Raw genomic sequence first — 24,152 nt, forward strand, 5'->3', positions numbered from 1 at the left:
GTCTTTTTTCCAGACCCGGTTGTTTCAAAAATTATAATAAAAGAAGTTCAAAGTCTTTTTACCAGACCCGGTTATTAAAAAAGTTATAATATAAGTCCAAACTAAGATACGATAATGATATTCCAGTGGAATAAAAATGAGAATCGAGCTTTGTCTTTTCTCCAGACCCAGTTAATTAAAACTAGTGGAATAAATGTCTTTGTTGTTATTTTAACTTATACGGCGCGTATTGTAAACATATGCGCTAAGAGTAAAGTGAGAATCAAGCATAGTCTTTTCTCGAGACCAGTGGCGACCGCACAGAAGCGTTGTTAACGTAACAAAACGCTAACATTAGGGCCAGTCACACCTTTCACGGGTGACCACCGCCTTGACGCATTGTTTTCACTAACAGAGCACTAAAAGTAGGCCTACCGGTATCGATAAACTCACAGAAGCTTAGCCGAAATCCTAAAAATATAACAATAAAAGGCTAAGCAGAAGCTAACAGTGGCACTAATGTTAATACAAATCACTAACAGTGCCAAAGGCACCAATAGTGACGATGTTAGTGAATAATTTCTCTCTTTAAAACTTGTCTCCCTTTCTTATACCAAGTAATTTAGAATAAACCTCGACCGAATTAAAGGGGTTTTCTGGGCCCAACAATATATGAATAAATTGAGTAAAATTAGATTAGCAAATTGCTGAAAATTTCATCAAAATCTTATAAAAAAATAACAAAATTCTTGAATATCAAAAATTAAACACTGTATTTTGCAACTGATATTACTGTGCAGCATGTGGCCATGAATATGCAATAAATGGAACGATATTGCCATATTCTATAGCTCTTTCCCCTTTTTCTGATTTTACGTCGCCCGAGTAACAAAATGATGATCTTTGAAGCAATATTCTCTGTGGACAAAATTTAAATAAACCTAATTTTGTATGATACAACAGACCCTCATTGCATATTCCTGAAGACATGAATATAAATTTCACCGAAATAGGGCCTAATGCAAAATTTTAAGATACCATAATTGTTTGTATTCATTTTCAATTTTTATCAATTTGTCAGTGTTTTTTTTATCTCACTTTACTGTTTAAACCGTATTATTTTCTTCAGGAATAAGTATATAGCGGGAGATGATGATTAGTGCCAAGATATATGATCCTTTTCAAATATTTTTTTTCTTCCAAGATATATCATTTATTTAGGTGTTTGAAGACATTATTATGAATAGACCCTACATTAGAAAGAAGAACATTAGCTGATGAAATGTATCGCATGATAACCATCATTGGCAAATACTCTGTCATGAGCATGATGAGTGAAGTCTGTGAAGAGCATTTTCAAACAAAAGAAACTGATGAAAAGTGGGATTGCATTTTTTTTGTACAGAATCTCCATCGTAATATCATGATAGGCTAATTTTTTTTTAAATCTTTTTGAAGCTGATTCTATATTTTTAGATTAAATTAGTAAATATATATTTACTAACTGCTGCCAATTCATGTTTAAAATGTAATAATAATTCAATTTTGTAGGCCTATAATTATGATAATGAATTACATTCCTTTACCCTTTCCTAGACAAGATTTTAAACTTGTAGGATGTGCAAATAATCATAACTAAATCTAAGTTAAATCTAGATCACGACGCACAAATTATAGATTTTGCCTAACTCTAATCCCCTAACAACAGCTTTCTGTGCCTTCTGTGCGGTAATTCTACCCATGTTGTTAGGAGCTGATTTGTTGATGGATAATACTATACAGATTGTGATGACAAGCGTTGATCTCAGATGTAAATAATGCATTATAGCCATCACGGCGAGATTACCGGTTCTAACAGGGCCATTCGTTAGCGCAGTGTTAGTGAAATGTTACGCTAACAGCGTTTCTGTGCGGCCGATACAGGTAGCTAGAAACAAAAACCCTATAGTAATGCGTTCATATAGCACAAAAGTGCAAAGTCTTTTTTCCAGACCCGGTTAATTCAAAAATTATAATATAAGTCCAAAGTCTTTTTTCCAGACCCGTTTGTTAAAAAAATCATAATATAAGTCCAAAGTTTTTTTTCCAGACCCGGTTGTTTCAAAAATTATAATATAAGTCCAAACTAAGATTCGATAATGATATTCCAGTGGAATAAAATTAAGAATCGAGCTTAGTCTTTTCTCCAGACCCAGTTAATTAAAACTGGTGGAATAAATGACTTTGTTGTTGTTTTAACTTATACGGCGCGTATTTTGAATATATGCGCTAAGAGTAAATTGAGAATTAAGCATAGTCTTTTCTCCAGACCCGGTTACTTAAAACTAAAAACTAAAACCCTTTACGCACAAATGTAATAATTTCACCCACAAATGTAATAATGCACTCTACCCACAAATGTAATAATTTTTGATCGCCCACAAATGTAATAATGACTTTACCCACAAATGTTATAAATTTGAAGGGATTTTTGGCGAATCTGTTTTAAACTGAAACCCTATAGTAATGCGTTCATATAGCGCAAAGTCAGTCTTTTTTCCCCAGACCTGGTTATATAAAACATTTAAACAATCTTCCAAATAAAGATCCCAAAATCAATTCTTCTTAATGTTGAATAACATAGAAGTTTAGCGTAGTCTTTCCTCCAGACCCAAATATTTCAAATAGCAAATAAAAAATGATAAATAATAATAAAAAATAAAAAAAGACCCCACAATCTTGTTTATGTTGAACAAAATGTAAATATAGCATAGTCTTTCTTCCACACCCAGTTATAAAATAATCATTCAAAAACAAAACAACAACAACCGAAAACAGACGCCGCAATCTTTTCAACATTGAATAGCATCGAAATATGGTGTAGTCTTTGTTCCAACCCCGGTTATTTCAAAATAGCAAATCATAGAACAATATTAACAAAGACCCCACAATCTCATTGATGTTGAATAACTTTAAAATATAACCTAGTCTTTCTTCATGACCCATTTATTCTAAAATAACAAATCATAAAAAGATATATAATAATAATAAAACAAAGGCCCCACAATTTTATTGATGTTGAATAACAAGGAAATATAGCGTAGTCTTTCCTCCAGACCCACTTATTTCAAAATTACAAATCATTTTTAAAGAGTCAACAAGTAACAAAGACCCCCAATACCTTATGAATTTTAAATAACATGGAAATATAGCGTAGTCTTTCATCCAGACCCATATCTTTCAACTAACAAATGATGAATAATAATAATAGATTAATAATAATAAAAAAAAAGAATTAGGCCCACGATCCTATTTATGTTGAATAACATGGAAATATAGCGTAGTCTTTCCTCCAGACCCAGTTATAAAATTCATTAAAAACACAACAACAAAACAAAGACCCTGCAATCTTATCAACATTGTAATTGTGTATTATGTAGCAGGCAATGTAACTTAACTTGTAACGATTGTTTCTTATGTAGGCCTTTAAGAAATGAACAGGAATCTGAAACTAGTTTTGATGAAAATGATGGGTACTTTGAAAATTTGATAAATAATAAATATTATACCCCTACGGAATTCGGAAATGTCTTGAAATTACATGGTGAGAAAAATCATCTGATTTTGGCAAATTTCAATTGCCGTAGTTTAAAGTGTAATTTTGAGACATTCACTAATTGTCTTGATGAAATTGGTCAGAAATTGTCATTTATTGGTACTTGTGAAACATGGCTCAATAATGAGGAAGAACATGAATGTATGATTCCAGGTTATACATTTGTAGGCAAACACAGAAATAACAAAAGAGGAGGAGGCGTAGGCATGTATATAAATGATAACATGAAATATATTAAACGCCCAGACTTGGTCACATTTACTGAAAATATAGAAAGCCTGTTCATTGAAATTCCAAATAAGATTAAGAATTATATTGTAGCTGTGATGTATCGTCCGCCAAATCGAAAAATTGTAGATGCTTTAAACGATATTAGTGGAAGTATGAGTAAGATTGCAGGAGAAAATAAAGAATGCATAATAATGGGATACTTTAATGTCGATTTTCTCAAAAGAAATGAAAACATTGACACATCAGATATTTTCAATAGCTTCGTTACTTTCTCATACTTACCTTTTATTCATAACCCAACAAGAATTACCAACACTAGTGCGACGACTGTCGATAATATATTTTATAACTTTCCTGAAAAAGTTATTCAAAGTGGTATTGTAATTACGGACGTTAGTGATCATTTGGCACCATTTATTGTACTGGAAAATAATAACTTTAATAAGGAAAAAGATATTGAAATTGAAAAAATAGATTACAGTGATGAAAATATAAACCTATTTTGTAGTGAACTAAGCAAAGTAAATTGGGATGTTTTGAACGCAATTGACAATGTAAACATAAGGTATGATTGTTTTCTGAAACTGTATAGAGATGTTTATAATCGATATTTTAGTGCAAAGATAAAGAAAAAGAAAGTAAACACAAAAAGAAAACCATGGATAACGAAAGATATCATAAACCTAAGTAAACGAAAACATGCTTTGTACCAAAAATACCTGAAGAGTAAATCTGATACATGTGAAAACGCCTATAAAGGTGCCGTAATGATCTCGGTAACTTGATAAGAGAAAAGAAACGCGAGTATTTTCACACGAAATTTGCGAAACTACAAGGTAATATGAAAGGGACATGGAATGTTATAAACCAGACTTTAAATAGAAATATATCGAAAACAATTGTAAGAGGGTTAGAAATAAATGGTAGTACAATAACTGATCAACAGGAAATAGTCAATGAGTTCAATGACCATTTCACTTAAAAATGGGGGTCTTAAATGACTGATGTTACTAAAAAGTGGATGTAGAACAATATAAATACACCTCGGGGATATTGTTTTGGTGTCTACACTAGGGTTTCAAGGGCCAAACAATACTTTGGGACTGGTTACCGTGATATGCAGCTATCCATTTTGCCTCAAAATCCAAGTTGGCTTAAAAAATGGGTTCTAAAGTGACTACTGTTACGTAAAATATCTACCTGTTAGAAATAATCTTGGTTCTTACACTTAAATGCATGGGACAAGTTATTATTGTTTCATGAGTTGGTAACAGCACCCATTTTGATGAAATTTTTGAATCCATCATGGATTCTTTGACAAAATTGAGTACTAACCATCCTTGTTACTTGTCCGATTGTATTATTTGACCCTTCATACCACAATTTGGACACCAACATTATTTTTCACAGATTAATATTGTAGAACTCTGACCACTATTGAATATGAGTCGTTTTAGATTCCTTTTTAAAAAACCCTCTTGTGTTTTAGGCAAACTGGACAACTGCATATCAATGTAACCAGTCCAAACGTATTGTTTTAACCAAGAAACCATAGTGTGGACACCGAAATCATATCTCCTTGGTGGATTTTAAATGAACTAATTTAAAAGTAACAGCAGTCATTTTAGACTCCGATATTTGGAAGCTTTCTTAGATTTTCGACATACTGGACCACTGACTGTCCTTGTAACAATTTTTTTTCCTTTTGAAACCATGATATAGGCAACAAAATCATATGCCCTTGACGAATATAACATGAACTATGTCCATTCTTAAATACCATCGCGGCTAATTGATACAATTGTTTAAGCCACCGTGGACTTTTGGACATACTTGACCACCCATCGTCCTTGTAACTTATCCCAATTTATTTGTTGACCCATTTAACCATGGTATAGGCACAAAAATCATATTCCCGGATATTGAACAAACTATGTCGGTTTTTTTTTAGTAGCAACAGCATTTTTTACTCCAGTTTTGGAAGCCATCTTGGATTTTTGAATATACCGGACCACTGACTGTCCTTGTAATATGTCACAATGTATTATTTGACCATTGAAACCATGGTCTAGACACCAAAATCATATCTCTCAGGTAGATGTGATATGAGCGATGCCCATTTTAAGGATAAACAACCATTTTAAACTCAATTTTTGGTAACCATCTTGTATTTTTGGACACACCAGACCACTGGCTGTCCTTGTAACTTGTCCCGATGTGCTACTTCATCATTAAAACAATCGAATGAAAACCAAATTAAAGCCACTTAAGTAAGTAATAGATGAATTGTTGATTTTTTAGACTAGGGCAGCCATTTTGGGCACCATCTTGGATTTCCTGGTAACCTGGAGTGCTAATATTAATAATAATAATACATGAGATTTATATAGCGCCATTATCCACTTTGTTGAAATGCTCAAGGCGCTTGAAAAAGAGGAGCTAGAATTATAATTTAATGTAAGAAACAAGTGAACTAGAACAAGAAAAATACAAGTTGAAATAGATAAATGAATGCCTGTCTTCAGAATGCAGTGTTAAACAAGTAGGTTTTTAAGTTAGTTTTAAAAGATGAAGTAGTATTGGAATTCCTCAAGACCAAAGGAAGGGAATTCCATAGCGTGTGTGCTGCGTGAGCAAAAGCACGATCCCCCCAGGATTTCTTGGAAGAAGGTATTTGAAGAAGGACAGAGTTGGAAGAGCGTAAGGTACGTATTGGTTGGTACTGGTGCAATAAGGATATGTTGTATTGGGGGGCAGTTCCGTAAATAATGTGGTGGACCAAGAGAAGGATTTTGAAAACAATGCGTTCCTTGACCGGTAGCCAATGAAGCTTCTGAAGGATAGGTGTAATATGAGAGTGTTTCTTTGTCCCAGAAATAATGCGTGCAGCTGCATTTTGTAGTTTTTGTAGCTGTGATATTGAAGTATTTGGTAGGTTGTAGAGAAGGCTGTTGCCAAAGTCAAGGCGGGAAGAAATTAACGAATGGACAATCTTTTCTGTTGAAGAACGAGTTAAATATTTACGGATAAAACCGATATTACGTAATTGGTAGCGAACCGATCTACAGATGTTGGTGATTTGCTTTGACATGGTCATTTGTGAATCAAGCATAGCGCCAAGATCGCGGCAAGAATCAGACAAAGGAACTGTATAACCCGAAATGGAAATGGAGACGATATTCAATTTTTTCAGCTGCGCTTTTGAACCAAAAAGGAGGAACTCGCATTTACTGTGATTTAGGGACAGTGAATGCGACTTCAACCAAGAGACAATATCAGCGACACATTGTTCCAAATGATGCAAGGTTTGAATAGCTTGGGTTTGGATTGGTGGAAAAGAGACTAGGATTTGTATATCATCTGCGTAGAGATGGTAACGCACTTGATAGCGTGAGAAAACATTCCGGAGACCGGTGAGGTAAATAGAAAATAATTTAGCCCGCCCACAGAGCCTTGGGGTACTCCACAGACTATCGACCTAGAGGAGGAAGTAAAGCCATTCAGGTATACAAAATGGGAATGGCTAGAAAGGTATGATCTAAACCAATCAAGTGCTTTGGCTTGGACACCCAAACTTTCCAGTGTATTCAGAAGAATATGATGGTCAATGGTATCGAAGGCTGAGGACAGATCGAGGAGGACCATGGCCGTGACACGACCGGAATCCATATCTTGAAGAATGGAGTTAGTCACGTTAACGAGCAAAGTCTCGACGCTGTGATGGGGGCGATAGGCAGATTGTAGAGGGTCAAGTAAATTGTTTTCGAGCAAATAGTCGGAAAGTCTAGAGAAAACAACTCTCTCGAGAACTTTGAATAAAAATGGCAGATTACACACAGGTCGGTAATTTTTCAGAGATTCATGGTCTAAAGACGGCTTTTTGAGCAACGGTCGAACGAGTGCAGTTTTCAAAACTGAGGGTACTGTGGCTTGGTCTATGCTGAGATTAATGATTTGAGATATGATTGGGGCAACGGTCGATGCGCATTCTTTTAAAAGAGTTGTAGGAATGGGATCTGAGGGACAGGATTTTGGAGGCAATTTACGTAAAAGTGAAAGGACTTCATCAGCGGAGGTGTGCTGGATTGTTGACAAAGTGGAAGAGGTGACAGGTTCTGGTGGTATGACAATTGGGTTGAGACATTCTCTAATATTTTTAACCTTATCATGGAAAAAATTACCAAAAGATTCTACTAATAAATTGCCGTCGTAGTGCGTGGGTAGAAGAGATGCTTGCTTCCGGTTGAGGAGTCGGTTGGCGACATTATAGAGCTTCTTGTTGTCTTTTCCGCATTCTTCGATGAGCTTGGTGTGGTATATACGTTTCGCTTTCGAAACAAGATAGTTCACCCGGTCTCTCTGAGTTTGAAAAATCTGTCGGTGAATCTCGAGCTTTCCGTTTTCACGCCATTTCCTCTCCAGTCTCCGCCGCTCTTTCTTGGCTTCAGTAATGTCATGGCTGTACCAGGGACTTTGTTGGTGTGATCTTGCTTTACGAGTCCTGGCTGGTGCATGAGAGTCTAACAACGTGCCGAGTCCCAAGTTGTAACGTAAGACAGCGGCATCTACACTCTCTGAAGCAGAAGACATGATGTTACTGTCTTTGATATCATTGATGAAGTAATTCCTGTTGATTCTCTTGATATTGCGAGAGGTGAATGTGGAAACATCACATTTAGGCTTGTCAAAACGGAGAAAACAGTTAATGGCGAGATGATCAGATATACCAAGTATGACACGCGGACGACTATGGAGCAGTCTGTCAGAGTTCCTGACCAGGATGACATCAAGAATGTGGCCACGGTCATGGGTAGACTCTGTCACTAACTGGCGCAGTCCATGTCTGTCGATAAGGTCATTGAATCCTCGGGTGTGTTAGGAAGAAAGATCGTCTAGATGTATATTTAAATCTCCAGTTATAACCAAAGGAGATAATGTATATAATCTTTCATCCAGCAAATCCGAAAATTCGTTCATGAACATTGAAAAACATTTGAAACCAGGTGGTCTGTAAATTACCAAAACCTCAAGAGAAGTTGTACCACTAGATACAGTCACAGACATGTATTCAAAACTGGTACGATCAACTAAGTGGTTTTCAGTGACAGTGAGATTCTTTTTGTACAGAAACCCGACACCTCCTCCACGCTTACACCCTCTAGGATGCTGCAAAAAAGCAAAACCTGGGGGAGTAAGATCCGCGATGACTGCATCATCAGAGGCAGACAGCCAAGTCTCAGTAACTGCAGTGATGTCACACTCGTTATCCTTAACAAAATCTTGGAAAATTGTTGATTTATTTCGAAGGGAGCGTGCATTGATAGAGCTCAATTTAAGATGGTCCCTAAATCTGTCGCGGCCACCCCGGGTCCCCCGATGTGTCCTCCGCCTTCGATAAATACCAAGAGACAAAACCCTTCTCCAGGCCATGGTGTTTTCCTCTTGCCATTTTGCTGAAAATCTTGCATTTCTAGAATTAATTGAGTGAAGAAATTCACTAGTATATTGAATTCTGTTTCTGGTAGGACTAACAGCAGGATCATCACCAGGGCCTGGATTAGGGTGAATGTCACCACAACTCAATAGTTTAACACGGAAAGTAGACAAAGAGTTGTGATAGTACAGGGTTAAACCCACCACATACTTCTCCTTAAATTGAACATCAGAGGCATTGAACAAGTGAGAGTGGCTGGCAATCATACAACAATAAGTAATAGGTAGCTGAGTGCTCTTACATAATAGAAGCACAGTCAATACAATGAAATGCACTCTCAATGGCACCATTGTGTAAAATATAATGGGAAGGTTCCCAGGTCAAGTATACAGAGTTAAATGCTGTAGGCCTACAGTGTATAGCCTATTTTCAAACATGCATAGCAAATTTGAAATCAAAATCACAAAGTACACAAAATATACAACATAACAAACTCTCAAAACTTTACCTATGGGTACTGAAGACAGACATTCAGGTAAACTAACACAATTTACTTTCAAAGAAAACTGTAAACAGTAAAAATAAAGTGAAAAACCAAGAGCTCCGTGGGTGGGCCGCCACCTGGCGCGCGCTACCAAAAAAAAAAAAAAAAAAAAAAAAAAAAAAAAAAAAAAAAAAAAACTTATATAAATAAATTCGTTTACCCATTGGACCATGGAATATGAACCCAAATAGGATTCTAGGGTGGATAATGAGTGAGTTATATCAATTTTTAGTGAATGGCGGCCATCTTGGACGCCATCTTGAAAATAATCACTTTCCCGGATGTGGATTTCGGTAGATTTTAAGTATGTTCCTGATGTCATATACTGCTAGAAACGGTTGAAAAATCATTTGTTGCAATTTGTTCCGGGTCAAACCATATATTGACCCGTCTAAAGTTTATTGCGACGATCAAAGAAGACCAGCACAGTATTATACAACGGAACTATGGTGCAGTATAGTTGCCACAGAGTACACACACAATAATTAGGTCCCTCTCAAACAAAATCCCACTCAAACAAAATGCATAACCTCATCATATTCACAAGTTTGCCAATCCTAATTGCAAGAAGTAGAAATACAATATATTCTACACAGATTTAATCATATGATTATAGATGGATATACAAGAAAACAGCAGAAATGACAATACATTTGAGCGATAAACGAGCGTAACAACATCCCGGTCGGTATGCAAAACAAACCTATTATAAATAGAATTGATAATTATTGACAATTATTATTGATAATTATTATTACTCTTAATTTCTTTTTACAGATTCTTCATAAACAAGCAAGATGCGATTTCGAATTGACATTTAGTTATCGCACAGTTAGTGATTCAGCTAGCATAACTTTGTTACCTGGGCTGATTACGCTATGCTCAACAAACCCTTATAAAATGTCTGCGCCGTCACATCACTAGACTTAATCATTGGAGGCAGCCAGTCGTGCGTTGTGCATGAGTAAAATGCGTCGTTTTCAGTTTGGATCAACATATATATATATATATATATATATATCTGTCTATCTGACGGTCAATCGGATCGGGGTCGCCCTAGCCACTAACCCGTCTCTGTGGTGTAGTGGTTAAGGCACCGGCGTTCAAAGCTGGGGGCCCGGGTTCGATTCCCGGCAGGGACATTTTTTCGGCATCACCAATTTTTCCAAAAAGGGTAGATAGCTCTGGGGAACATTGATTTAAGCTACGCCTACCATTGTTCTCTTCATCCATTTCTTTCACACAATATTTAAATATAAAAGAATTGCCAAAGCTGTAGTACATGTATAACTTCACACATTTGTATACTTTCTCCCATACGTGTACTGTATCAAAGCAATAGCTTTGATCCAGCTGAGGCATGGCGGCTTGTCATTGTTCAAAACCCACCTTCACCCGACAAAGGAAATTATAATTGGTATGGTGTCGAAAATCTGTCTATCTGACGGTCAATCGGATCGGGGTCGCCCTAGCCACTAACCCGTCTCTGTGGTCTAGTGGTTAAGGCACCGGCGTTCAAAGCTGGGGGCCCGGGTTCGATTCCCGGCAGGGACATTTTTTCGGCATCACCAATTTTTCCAAAAAGGGTAGATAGCTCTGGGGAACATTGATTTAAGCTACGCCTACCATTGTTCTCTTCATCCATTTCTTTCACACTATATATATATATATATATATACATATATGCAGCAATGGAGATACACACCTGAAAGTTGACCCTAAGTCAACCGACTTGAAGTCAATTTACTCAGGGTCATGTTCAGAACTTAGAATTTTTTTGAGCTCGGAGAGTGTACTACGGGCGGCAATGGAGTGCTTTCACGATGGGAAACACAGTTGGGGGTGTGATCGCTTATTAGCCACTACGTACATTCATATACCTGCTGTGTGTTCTGCGGAGCGAGAGCTGATTTTGTGAAATAGTGTAGTCTTATTCCAGGAACGAATAAATAACACCCCAAAAAAAAAGAGTAAAATTTTGATTTTTTTTTTTTGTAGTTGAATAATATGGTTCCAAGATTAATCACCAAACTATTTGTTCATTCAATTCAATTTGGATTACATCCAATTAAGTGTACTGAGGCCTAGATTAGTAGGGTTTCCAGTTCGGGGGGGGGGGGGGGGGGCAGTTGATATTTGAATTAACAATACAAATGAAAACAAAGGTAGATCGATTTGATTTCGATGTATACATAACATATCATAGATCCTGTCCATGTCAATTTTTTTTTTTTTTTTTTTTTTTTGGGGGGGGTGCAGTTGATATATTAATATATCATAATACTCAGTATTATTATTATATTTCTTGATATAATGGACTAAAAGTGATGGAATGTTTTTGTACGGTGACTGGAGGTCACTGTCTGTAGTATTCATTAAACTTGATGTTGTTATGCCTCACTTCATGGATTTTCATGTTGAGATAACATTACCTCACCCCATATCCCTGTCTGTGTCTAATTATATTTTTTTCAGGGGGGGGGGGCAGTCAATGATTTTGCCAAAAATTGAAAATAAAACAACCCCAGGGGCCCAATTCATAAAGAGTTGCTATCATAGCAAGTTGCTATCATAGCAACTCTGGTAGAATAGCAGCTTGTACTTCCTATGCTAGCAACTTTGCATTTCATAAAAGCACATTCGCTGGAAAGTCAGCTTGACTTTCCAGCTATTTATTTGAATAGTCATGTACGAGGCTGATTAGGGGGGAATCCCCTTTCTCTCCAGTTTTTTGTTTTCAATTCAAGTCATAAGTTTTGGTAGAAAGCACTGGCGGATCCAGGGGGGGGGGCACAGCCGGCCCGTGCCCCCTGTTACACCCACAAATGTAATAATCGCCCACAAATGTAATAACGCCCACAAATGTAATAACACTTTACCCACAAATGTAATAACGCCCACAAATGTAATAACACTTTACCCACAAATGTAATAATTTCACCCACAAATGTAATAATGCACTTTACCCACAAATGTAATAATTTTTGATCGCCCACAAATGTAATAATGACTTTACCCACAAATGTAATAAATTTGAAGGGATTTTTGGCGAATCTGTTCTAAACTAAAATCCTATAGTAATGCGTTCATATAGCACAAAAGTGCAAAGTTTTTTTTCCAGACCCGGTTAATAAAACATCAAAGTACAAGTCCAAAGTCTTTTTCCAGACCCAGTTGTTTCAAATATTTAATATACGTCCAGTCTTTTTTCCAGACCCGGTTAATTAAAAAATTATAATGCAAGTCCAAAGTCTTTTTTCCAGACCCGGTTGTTTCAAAAATTATAATATACGTCCAAAGTCTTTTTTCCAGACCCAGTTGTTTCAAAAATTATAATATACGTCCAAAGTCTTTTTTCCTGACCCTGTTAATTAAAAAATGTATAATATATGTCCAAAGTCTTTTTTCCAGACCCGGTTAATTCAAAAATTATAATGCAAGTCCAAAGTCTCTTTTTCAGACCCGGTTGTTTCCAAAATTACAATATCAGTCCAAAGTCTTTTTTCCAGACCCGGTTGTTTCAAAATTATAATATATGTCGAAAGTTTTTTTTCCAGACCTGGTTAATTAACAAATTATAATGCAAGTCCAAAGTCTTTTTTCCAGACCCAGTTGTTAAAAAAATTATAATATACGTCCAAAGTCTTTTTTCCAGACCCGGTTGATTAAAAAATTTATAATATACGTCCAAAGTCTTTTTTCCAGACCCGGTTAATTCAAAAATTATAATGCAAGTCCAAAGTCTTTTTTTCAGACCCGGTTGTTTCCAAAATTATAATATACGTCCAAAGTCTTTTTTCCAGACCCGGTTAATTAAAAAATTATAATATACGTCCAAAGAGTTTTTTCCATACCCGGTTAATTAAAAAATTATAATGCAAGTCCAAAGTCTTTTTTTCAGATCCGGTTGTTTAAAAAATGATAATATACGCCAAAAGTCTTTTTTCCAGACCCGGTTGTTTCAAAAATTATAATATACGTCCAAAGTCTTTTTTCCAGACCCGGTTAATTCAAAAATTATAATATACTTCCAAAGTCTTTTTCCAGACCTGGTATTTTCAAAATTATTATAAGTCCAAACTAAGATACGATAATGATATTCTAAGTGGAATAAAAATGAAAACCGAGCTTAGTCTTTTCTCCAGACCCAGTTAATTAAAACTGGTGGAAAAGTAACAAAGACCCCAACTCTCTTGTAAATGTTAAATAACATGGAAATATAGCGTAGTCTTTCATCCAGACCCAGATCTTTCAAATAACAAATGAATAATAATAATAAATTAGTAATAATAAAAAAAGCAAACAAAGACCCACGATCCTATTTATGTTGAATAACATGGAAATATAGCGTAGTCTTTTCCCCAGGCCCAGATCTTTCAAATAACAAATTAATAATAATAATACATTAGTAATAATAAAAAAGCAAACAAAGACCCACGATCCTATTTATGTTGAATAACATGGAAATATAGCGTAGTCTTTCCTCCAGACCCAGATCTTTCAAATAAGAAATTATGAATAATAATAATTTATTAGTAATAATAAAAAAGCAAACAGAGACCCACGATCCTCTTTATGTTGAAAAACATGGAATATAGCGTAGTCTTTCCTCCAGACCCAGTTATAAAAGTCATTTTAAACACAACAACAACAAAACAAAGACCCTGCAATCTTATCAACATTGAATATGGTGTAGTCTTTCATCCAGACCCAATTATTTCAAAATAACCAAAATCATTAAAAAAGAATAACAGAATCTAAGGCCCAACTATCCTTCAAACTAAGAACCTTCAATAAATAAAAGTTTAGAGAGTTTTCTTTATTCCAGAACTTGTCATTTCAAAAATAAGATAAATGAAATCCTCATAACTAAGACTCAATTATATTCTTGTACCTGTTCAACATGAATAAGATGATTGGGGGAGTATTTCATCAACATTTATGTCCGACAAGTTGTCAGATCTGACAACTGTTCTTGATTTTGATTGGCTAAGAAGCAGTGCTACCAGTGTCGGATAAAACGTCAGACAACTCCTTTCATGAAATACTCCCCGGGCTCCAAGTTTTGATGTTGTTTTTTTTTTATTATAAATTTCTTTGCCTGGAAGAAAAAATGAATTTTCAATTACATCATTTATTACAGGATGTTAGGCTGGAAGAGGGTTAATTTTTTTTGGTTCTTTTTTTTTTTTTATAAACTGGTCTAGTCAAATTAAGTATACGTTATCACAAGGGTTTTATAGTTTGGAAGATGCTGGGGTCTAAGTTTTAAGATTAATGTTTCGCTTAATTTGTATTTTAAAGAGAACTGGGTGAGGGGTTAAGACAACACTCTAAGCCCAAGCATTTTAAGTGGGTTTAATTTTGAAGATTGGTCTTAGCTGTGATTTTTTTTTTCAATATTTGTTTATCTTTTGAATAATCGGGTCTAGACAAAAGTTCCACAAGAATAAGAATATGACAAAGTCCTTTGTTTTTAAGATTGTTTAAATCATTTTTAAATTACTGGGTCTGGAATAAAGACAACGCTCTAAACATGTGCTTTTCTACATACATGGTCTTAATTTGGAGGATTGTTGGTTCTAAGATTCGTTTTGGGGGGTTGGGTTTTATTAATTTTTTTAGTCTTGAAAAAAATTGTGTCTGGTGGAAAGTCGATCTTCGACAATCGGTCTTCATGTTATTCCACAGTACTTAGATTATTGGGTATTCGTTTTAGAATATTTGTACAAACTAATTAATGTTTTTTCAAATAATAACCAAGTCTGGAGAAAGGATGTTTGCTTTACCCATGCATTATTACAATGTTTTGTAGGGGTCTTAGTATCATTATTAAACTGGGTGTGGGGTAAAGACATTTTTTTTTTACTGAGTGAAACTTTAAAAAATTGGTCTTAGATTTGAAGTTTTTCAATTCATTTTTTAATAGCCGGGTCTGGAGGAAAGACTTTGGACTTATATTGTAATTGTTTAATAATCCGGGTCTGGAAAAAAGACTTTGCACTTTTGTGCTATATGAACGCATTGCTATAGGGTTTAGTTTTTAGTTTTAAGTAACGGGGTCTGGAGAAAAGACTTTGCTTGATTCTCAATTTACTCTTAGCGCATATATTCACAATATACGCCTTACAAGTTGAAACAACAACAGAGACATTAATTCCACCAGTTTTAATTAACTGGGTCTGGAGAAAAGACTTAGCTCGATTCTCATTTTTTTATCTGCAATACCATTAACGTAACTTAGTTTGTATTTATATTATAATTTTTGAAATAACCGGGTCTGGAAAAAGACTTTGGACTTATATTAAATTTTTTTAAATAACCGGGTCTGCAAAAAGACTTTGGACTTATATTATAATTTTGGAAACAACCGGGTCTGGAAAAAAGACTTTGGATTTATATTACAATTTTGGAAACAACCGGGTCTTGAAAAAAGACTTTGGACGTATATTATAATTTTTGAAACAACTGGGTCTGGAAAAAAGACTTTGGACTTATATTATAATTTTGGAAACAACCGGGTCTGGAAAAAAGACTTTAGACGTATATTATAATTTTTGAAACAACTGAGTCTGGAAAAAAGACTTTGGACGTATATTATAATTTTGGAAACAACCGGGTCTGAAAAAAAGACTTTGGACTTATATTACAATTTTTGAAACAACCGGGTCTGGAAAAAAGACTTTGGACGTATATTATAATTTTTGAAACAACCGGGTCTGGAAAAAAGACTTTGGATGTATATTACAATTTTTGAAACAACCGGGTCTGGAAAAAAGACTTTGGACGTATATTATAATTTTTGAAACAACCGGGTCTGGAAAAAAGACTTTGGACTTATATTATAACTTTTGAAACAACCGGGTCTGAAAAAAGACTTTGGACTTGCATTATAATTTTTGAATTAACCGGGTCTGAAAAAAAAGACTTTGGACGTATATTATAATTTTGAATTAACCGGGTCTGGAAAAAAGACTTTGGACGTATATTATAATTTTGAAACAACCGGGTCTGGAAAAAAGACTTTGGACTTGTACTATAATGTTTAATTAACCGGGTCTGGAAAAAAAAGAATTTGCACTTTTGTGCTATATGAACGCATTACTATAGGATTTTAGTTTAGAACGGATTCGCCAAAAATCCCTTCAAATTTATTACATTTGTGGGTAAAGTCATTATTACATTTGTGGGCGATCAAAAATTATTACATTTGTGGGTAAAGTGCATTATTACATTTGTGGGTGAAATTATTACATTTGTGGGTAAAGTGTTATTACATTTGTGGGCGTTATTACATTTGTGGGTAAAGTGTTATTACATTTGTGGGCGTTATTACATTTGTGGGCGTTATTACATTTGTGGGTGCAACACCCCCCCCCCCCCCCACACCTTTGAGAAGCAAAATTAGAAGAAGAAAAATTGAAAGAGAATATTATTATTTTTTTGCTTATTAATTTTTTCGGGAGCGAAATTTTTATTTAGCAGCTGCAAACAGGGTCTGCAGCATAAGACTAGCAGTTGAAGCAGAGTGATGGCTCTATGGCGATAGTTTGCAATTCTAGAAGAGAATAAGAAGAAAATATCTATTTGTCACAGGATGGCATAGCATTGTTTCTCCATTGTGTAAGTTTTCAGAGAATTGATTTCATTTAGCCCTATGCCAGGGAAAAAATTATTTAAAAAAGGGGGAAAATTTATTATTATTGCCGGTCAAAATTTCACCTTCAACAAATTTTCTACCGTACTACAAGTTTAATCCCAGTCCCACACTTGACTATTTGTGTCGGTAATGCAAGGTTGTATCAACAACAAGGCAGGCGGCGGCCCACTGCTGGTGCAGTGCTGTATGATCACCCTGAAGCAAGTAAATTTGTAGGCTCTAATTATGCATGAAACATCGAAAATGACCTTAAAAGATTATTTTTGTTCAAAATGGAAATGATTTTTAAGTTATCGGTTTCAACGGTGAATAACCATTCAGTAAATGGTTGTGGCCCAGTGGATTAGTCTTCGGACTTTGAAACAGAGGGTCGTGGGTTCGAATCCCAGCCATGGCGTAATTTCCTTCGGCAAGAAACTGATCCACAATGTGCTGCACTCAACCCAGGTGAGGTAAATGGGTACCGGTAGGAAGTAATTCCTTAAAAAGCTGTGTGCGCTATGAACGCCTAGCTTAGCCGGGTAATATAGGAGCGCCTTGAGCACCTAACAAGGTGAATATGTGCGCAATATAAATACCCTATATTAAATGGATTCAACAATGCCATGGCCACAACTTTTTTTTTTTGAGAAAGTCAGAAACAGAAAAAAAAAGCAATCATTTTTTTATCGCATACATTCGTAATTCCGAAGCTTCATTATTCCGAAGGTTCGTTAGTCCGAAAACGAAGTGAGGTTCGTAATTCCGAAGGTTCGTTAATCCGAAAACGAAATGGTTAACGAACGTTATTTCGTTTTTGGACTAACGAACCTTATTTCGTTTTCGGATTAACGAACCTTCGGAACAACAAACCTTATTTCGTTCTTGGATTAACGAACCTTCGGAACATCAAACCTTATTTCGTTTTCGGATTGTCGAACCTTCGGAATAACGCCACAAATGTTCGGATTAACGAACTCTTTTACGTTTTCAGATTAACGAACATCGAGGTATAGGCAATTTACGTGTTTCGGAATTACGAAGTGTAACCTTTTTTATGGCTTAGGGCTTTTTTAATTTAGGCCTTGCATTAAACACTTCCACATAATAGATCTACCTTCCTCTATTTTTTCCCACAAGAAAAAAAATCCTTTAAATTTTTTTTTTTTTAAAGTCTGTCTATAACTTGCCTCCCTTTTTTTCCCTTTGCCTGCCCTGGGAAAGACTGAAAAATTTGCTGTTTCGGAGGAATTTTTAGAATTTTTTTTTTTTTTTGGGGGGGGGAAGTAGAAAAAAAAAAAGAAACAGCATTTCTACTAGAAAGCATTACATTAATATTTTCTTTATTAGCATTATCACAGACATTGCTCTAAATATATGTTCTCTTGTAAGAGCCCTTTGGGCATGCCTGAGCACAACGTACACCATTCTTAACAATGAAAAACCCTTTACAGTGTCAACTTGACGCTCCCCCATGACCAGCGTCAAATATTTAACCCTATTTGACGCTCCAGTAACCATACTTGTCGCTCCAGTAAAAAGTTGACGCTCCTACTGGAGCGTCAACTTTTTATGAAATGCGCTGCAGCGTCAAATATTTAATTTGACGCTGCAGGTGAAAATTTGACGCTGTTTTGGGACTTGACGCTGACGCTGTACCTTTATGAAATAGGCCCCAGAAGTGTCCTTCATATAATCGACTGAAAGTGATGACATGGTTTTGTAAGATGACTTATTGACTTTACTTCATGTTATGGCTCGCTATAATGGGTTTCCATTTATACTAAACAGTTGAATTATCGGAGATCCGTGTATCATACGGCCTCAGGTCATTTGTTTTGTCTCCCTTTATTTATTCATTCATTTGGGGTGGGGGGGGGGGGGGTGGGTGCAGTTTATATTTACATTTACCCTAAAAATGAAAACCAAAGTGGGTTGACTATCAGTCAGGACGTGCTATTGTTCATAACTTGAGGTTAGTGTTACTGGTGTTTAGTTTACTTGAAGTTGTTCTGGTTCACTTGATGGTTTTCCATAGAAATAAATAACATAATCTTATCCCATATCCTGACCATGTCTTAATTTTTATTTCTGGGGGGCAGTTGATATGTTAATTTAACATGAAACTAAAAATAAAACAGCAGTGATAATATTCATTCATATAATCGACTAAAAGTGATATGCTTGGTGACTTGAGGTCACTGTGAGATGTACTTATTTTCATGCTTTTAATGCTAACTTGATGGATTTTCATGTTTAGATAACATTACCTCATCCCATACCCTGTCTATGACTTTTTTTCCAGCGGGGGGGGGGGGGGAATTGATACCATGATTTTGCATAAAACTGTTAATAAAAACAACCTCAGTCGTGTGATTATATTCCTTCATGTAACTGACTAAAAGTACTGACTAAAAGTGATGACATGTTTTTTTATTAGATGACTTGAGGGTTTTGTGGGTAGTATTAACTTTACTTGAAGTTTTGGGTCACTTTATGGTTTTCATGTGTGTACATTGTCTAGAGACATTTAATTTATCCCGGCATGTCCGACATCCACGTATCATACCTACTCATACTATTTTCCCCCATTTATTCATTTATTTATTTATTTATTTATTTTTTTTTTTTTGGGGGGGGGGTTGATATTTAAAGACGCACATTCCTCGCCAGTAGTTCTGCAGCATGAAGACGTAACGCATCAATGCCCACGCGATTTCGTGCGAATGGGACTGTGTGTTGTTATGACTCTCTTTGTGGATTTTCAGGACTAGATAACATTACCTTATATCCCTTAATATAATAAACTCAAAGAGAATGTATGTTTTAGTTTGCTGACTTGAGGTCAATAATGGTGGTATTCATCTTACCTGAAGTTGTTATGACTCTATTTGTGGATTTTCAGGAATAGATAACATTACCTTATATCCCTTAATATAATCGACTCAAAGTGATTATATATTTTACTTAGCTGACTTGAGGTTAATAATGGTGGTATTCATCTTACCTGAAGTTGTTATGACTCTCTTTGTGGATTTTCAGGAATAGATAACATTACGTTCTTCCCATATCCTGTCCATATCTTAATATAATAGTTTCTTTCTTTTCTTTTTTTTTTGGGTGGGGGGTGGAGCAGTTGGTATCTTACTTTAGCGTGAAACTGACCTAAAATATATAAAGTATCTAAAGTAAGATATCCCTCATTAAAATCGACTCAAAGTGATGATATGTTTTAGTTTGCTGACTTGAGGGCAATAATGGTGGTATTCATCTTACCTGAAGTTGTTATGACTCTATTTGTGGATTTTCAGGAATATATAACATTACCTTATATCCCTTAATATAATCGACTCAAAGTGATGATATATTTTACTTAGCTGACTTGAGGTCAATAATGGTGGTATTCATCTTACCTGAAGTTGTTATGACTCTCTTTGTGGATTTTCAGGAATAGATAACATTACGTTCTTCCCATATCCTGTCCATATCTTAATATACTATTTTTTTTTTTTTTTTTTTTTTTTTTTTTGGGGGGGGTGGAGCAGTTGGTATCTTACTTTAGCGTGAAACTGACCTAAAATATATGAAGTATATAAAGTAATATATCCTTCATTAAAATCGACTCAAAGTGATGATATGTTTTAGTTTGCTGACTTCAGGTCAATAATGGTGGTATTCATCTTACCTCAAGTTGTTATGACTCTCTTTGTGGATTTTGTTAGCGTTGCGGGGTGATATGTATCGAAATCTGACATAGTTACCATATAGATCTAGATCTAGTATTTTAATTATGTTGAAAAAAGTACAATTCAAGTCGAAATCAAGTCGATCTACCTTTGTTTTCATTTTTATTGTTAATTCAAATATCAACTGCCCCCCCCCCCAACTGCAGCCCTGGAAACCCTACTAATCTAGGCCTCAGTACACTTAATTGGATGTAATCCAAATTGAATTGTATGAACAAATATTTTGGTGATTAATCTTGGAACCATATTATTCAACTACCAAAAAAAAAATTCAAAATTTTACTCTTTTTTTTTTTTAGTTATTTATTCGTTCCTGGAATAAGACTACACTATTTCACAAAATCAGCTCTCGCTCCGCAGAACACACAGCAGGTATATGAATGTACGTAGTGGCTGTTCTAATAAGCGATTACACCCCCCAACTGTGTTTCCCATCGTGAAAGCACTCCATTGCCGCCCGTAGTACACTCTCCGAGCTCAACAAAAATTCTAAGTTCTGAACATGACCCTGAGTAAATTGACTTCAAGTCAGTTGACTCAGGGTCAACTTTCAGGTGTGTATCTCCATTGCTGCATATATATATATATATATATATATATATATATGTATGTATTTCAGAGGATGCTATACATACAGCTAACATAAGCAGTAAGACGTAGCCGGGGTTCAGTTTATCAAGTTAATCACAAGCTTTCGGCCATAATTGGGCATTCTTCAGGAATCTGAATGACATGTGAATTTTGATATAACTGTACATATTTAAAACCAATATCCTTAAAAATAAACCCTTTTTTCCCTTTTTTTTTGGTATAAGTCCATAACCGTTCCCCCCAATCAGTTATATCGGGAGGATAGACCTGCGGGTCATAGTGATTCAGTTCGCTTTTCGCCTCCCAGGCACAGGTGACGCCTAACAAATAATAATAATAATATATAATCTGCCTACCCATATATATGATGATATACAGTATTTATATATTCTTTAAGACGTCTGTTTATAAATTTTCATAAGGCGGCCGCCAAATCATGATTGACTTCAACAACGTAAATTAGCCTTACTTAAGTTATAGTAACATTATTCTTTGTATACATATTCCGCTAATTTGTTTGTACATTATGACCACTTGTTTTTCTTGTACATCAGATACGCGAAGAAGGCCCAATTATGGCCGAAATCTTGTGATTCAACTTGATGAACTGAATCCCGACTACGTCTCATTGCTTATTCTCGCTGTATTTATAGCATCCTCTCAAATATATTATACTAAAAGCACCCTCGCAATGTGTAGGTCCCTGCTCCTCACAATTGTATATATATATATAATTCTGACGTCACGAATTATTTTGATCTCCGATCAATTTAATAAGTGTGGTCAAAATATTATTATTAACGTGAAGGGCTCTCAGGGCTCGACCAATCAGATGGCCACAAATTTTTAGTAAGGGATAAAAGTTCAAAATAACGCCAGGCTTTTCAAGACTAGTGAGAAAAAGAGTAAACGTCAAAATGTTTCTCATTGATATCTTTTTAAAAATATTAATTTGTTTAATTTGTATTGTAAGCAAAAAAAAAAATCGAAAAGATGGCATGTAAAACCCAAAATCCAACCGGGGACATTTTTTTTGGTTAACGACTCTATGCTTCTCAGGCGACATAGTAATATTGATAATAATGACTGCTATTTTTTTTTTTTTAACAGGTTTATGAGAAGGTTCCTCTTCACTTCCTTGCAAACTTCAAAAACCCGTGTTGGGTGCGGAACGGCACGGAACTCAATTGTCTTCCTTACTTCTATATTATCGGTATGTTTAAATGCGGCACAACCGATATTTGGTCAAAGATCGTTGCCCACCCAGATGTCATCAACGTCCCAAAAGAACCCCATTGGTGGGGACCTCGTCGCCTTGGTTACACTGGAACATCAGCACATAAGAAAACAGGTAAATTGTGATAGCTGTGGGTATTTTATTGAGTGTTTAATGATTCAAAACTTGGAGATATAACCCATCCATTTCCTCGATAGCTAAGAAATTGCTCGTTATTATTGCAGTTTCGGCAAATAATCATTCAGTTCGACCTCAACATTCGCCAATCTTTTGTCTCATCATAATATAAAAAACTCTAGATACTAATCTATTTTGTTAATTTACGTAAAAGGATAATACAATCTAGTTGAGTTCGTATTATGGGGAAATCATAGAAACTCACCAATGAAAGTTCCAGGAAGAATCAATATAGAATGATAATCTTATGACCGTTTGATTATTTACATCAATCAGCCTAAGATTCTCCCATTGAAAATGTGAACAAGGTGTTTAATGTCACGCACGTTTAACGGCCTTGTTAAGATCGTCTACCTTCGCAGAGCGGGGATAGCCGCACGCTTTCGAGAAAACCGGTGAGCTTTTCTCCAGAGGGTGGGTTGGGGGAGGGAAATCAAATAAACGCACCTTTTCGGGACAACCGGGGGAGCTTTTCACGAAAGGCTGTATTGAATAGTTTTCTGAACCAGTCGTTTCATTGAAAATTATTCATCAAATAATAACAACAATATACTATTACACAAAAAAACTGAGGTGCTAAATTGTCGGTGCTGATCAGGATCATACACTTAAAGTACCACTCTCAGCACTTGATGGGTTAGCTTAAAGGCATATGCTAACGTTGTAGACATGTAATTTCAAAAATATCAAAGTAGAGATGAAATATGTACATGAATGCCTTTCTGTCTACCTAAAAACTCTAAAACAACAAAAAAAATCGAAAGAAATCCTTTCGATATACGTTATAATTGATGGTTTTGTGTAATTTCTATCGTGCCGATAATAATAGAACACATAAGTGTATGGATGAAATTAAGATGGTATTTCCGGTCACTTTATATTTCACTTTTTTGAAGCACTTAATAATGATTTTCGGACGCGATTCTTTCTGGGCTTCATTTTTGTAACATATCACAGATGCATGTGACAAGTGGGACCT

This window comes from Lytechinus pictus, unplaced genomic scaffold, assembly GCF_037042905.1.
Source record: "Lytechinus pictus isolate F3 Inbred unplaced genomic scaffold, Lp3.0 scaffold_19, whole genome shotgun sequence".
Classification (NCBI taxonomy): Eukaryota; Metazoa; Echinodermata; class Echinoidea; order Temnopleuroida; family Toxopneustidae; genus Lytechinus; species Lytechinus pictus.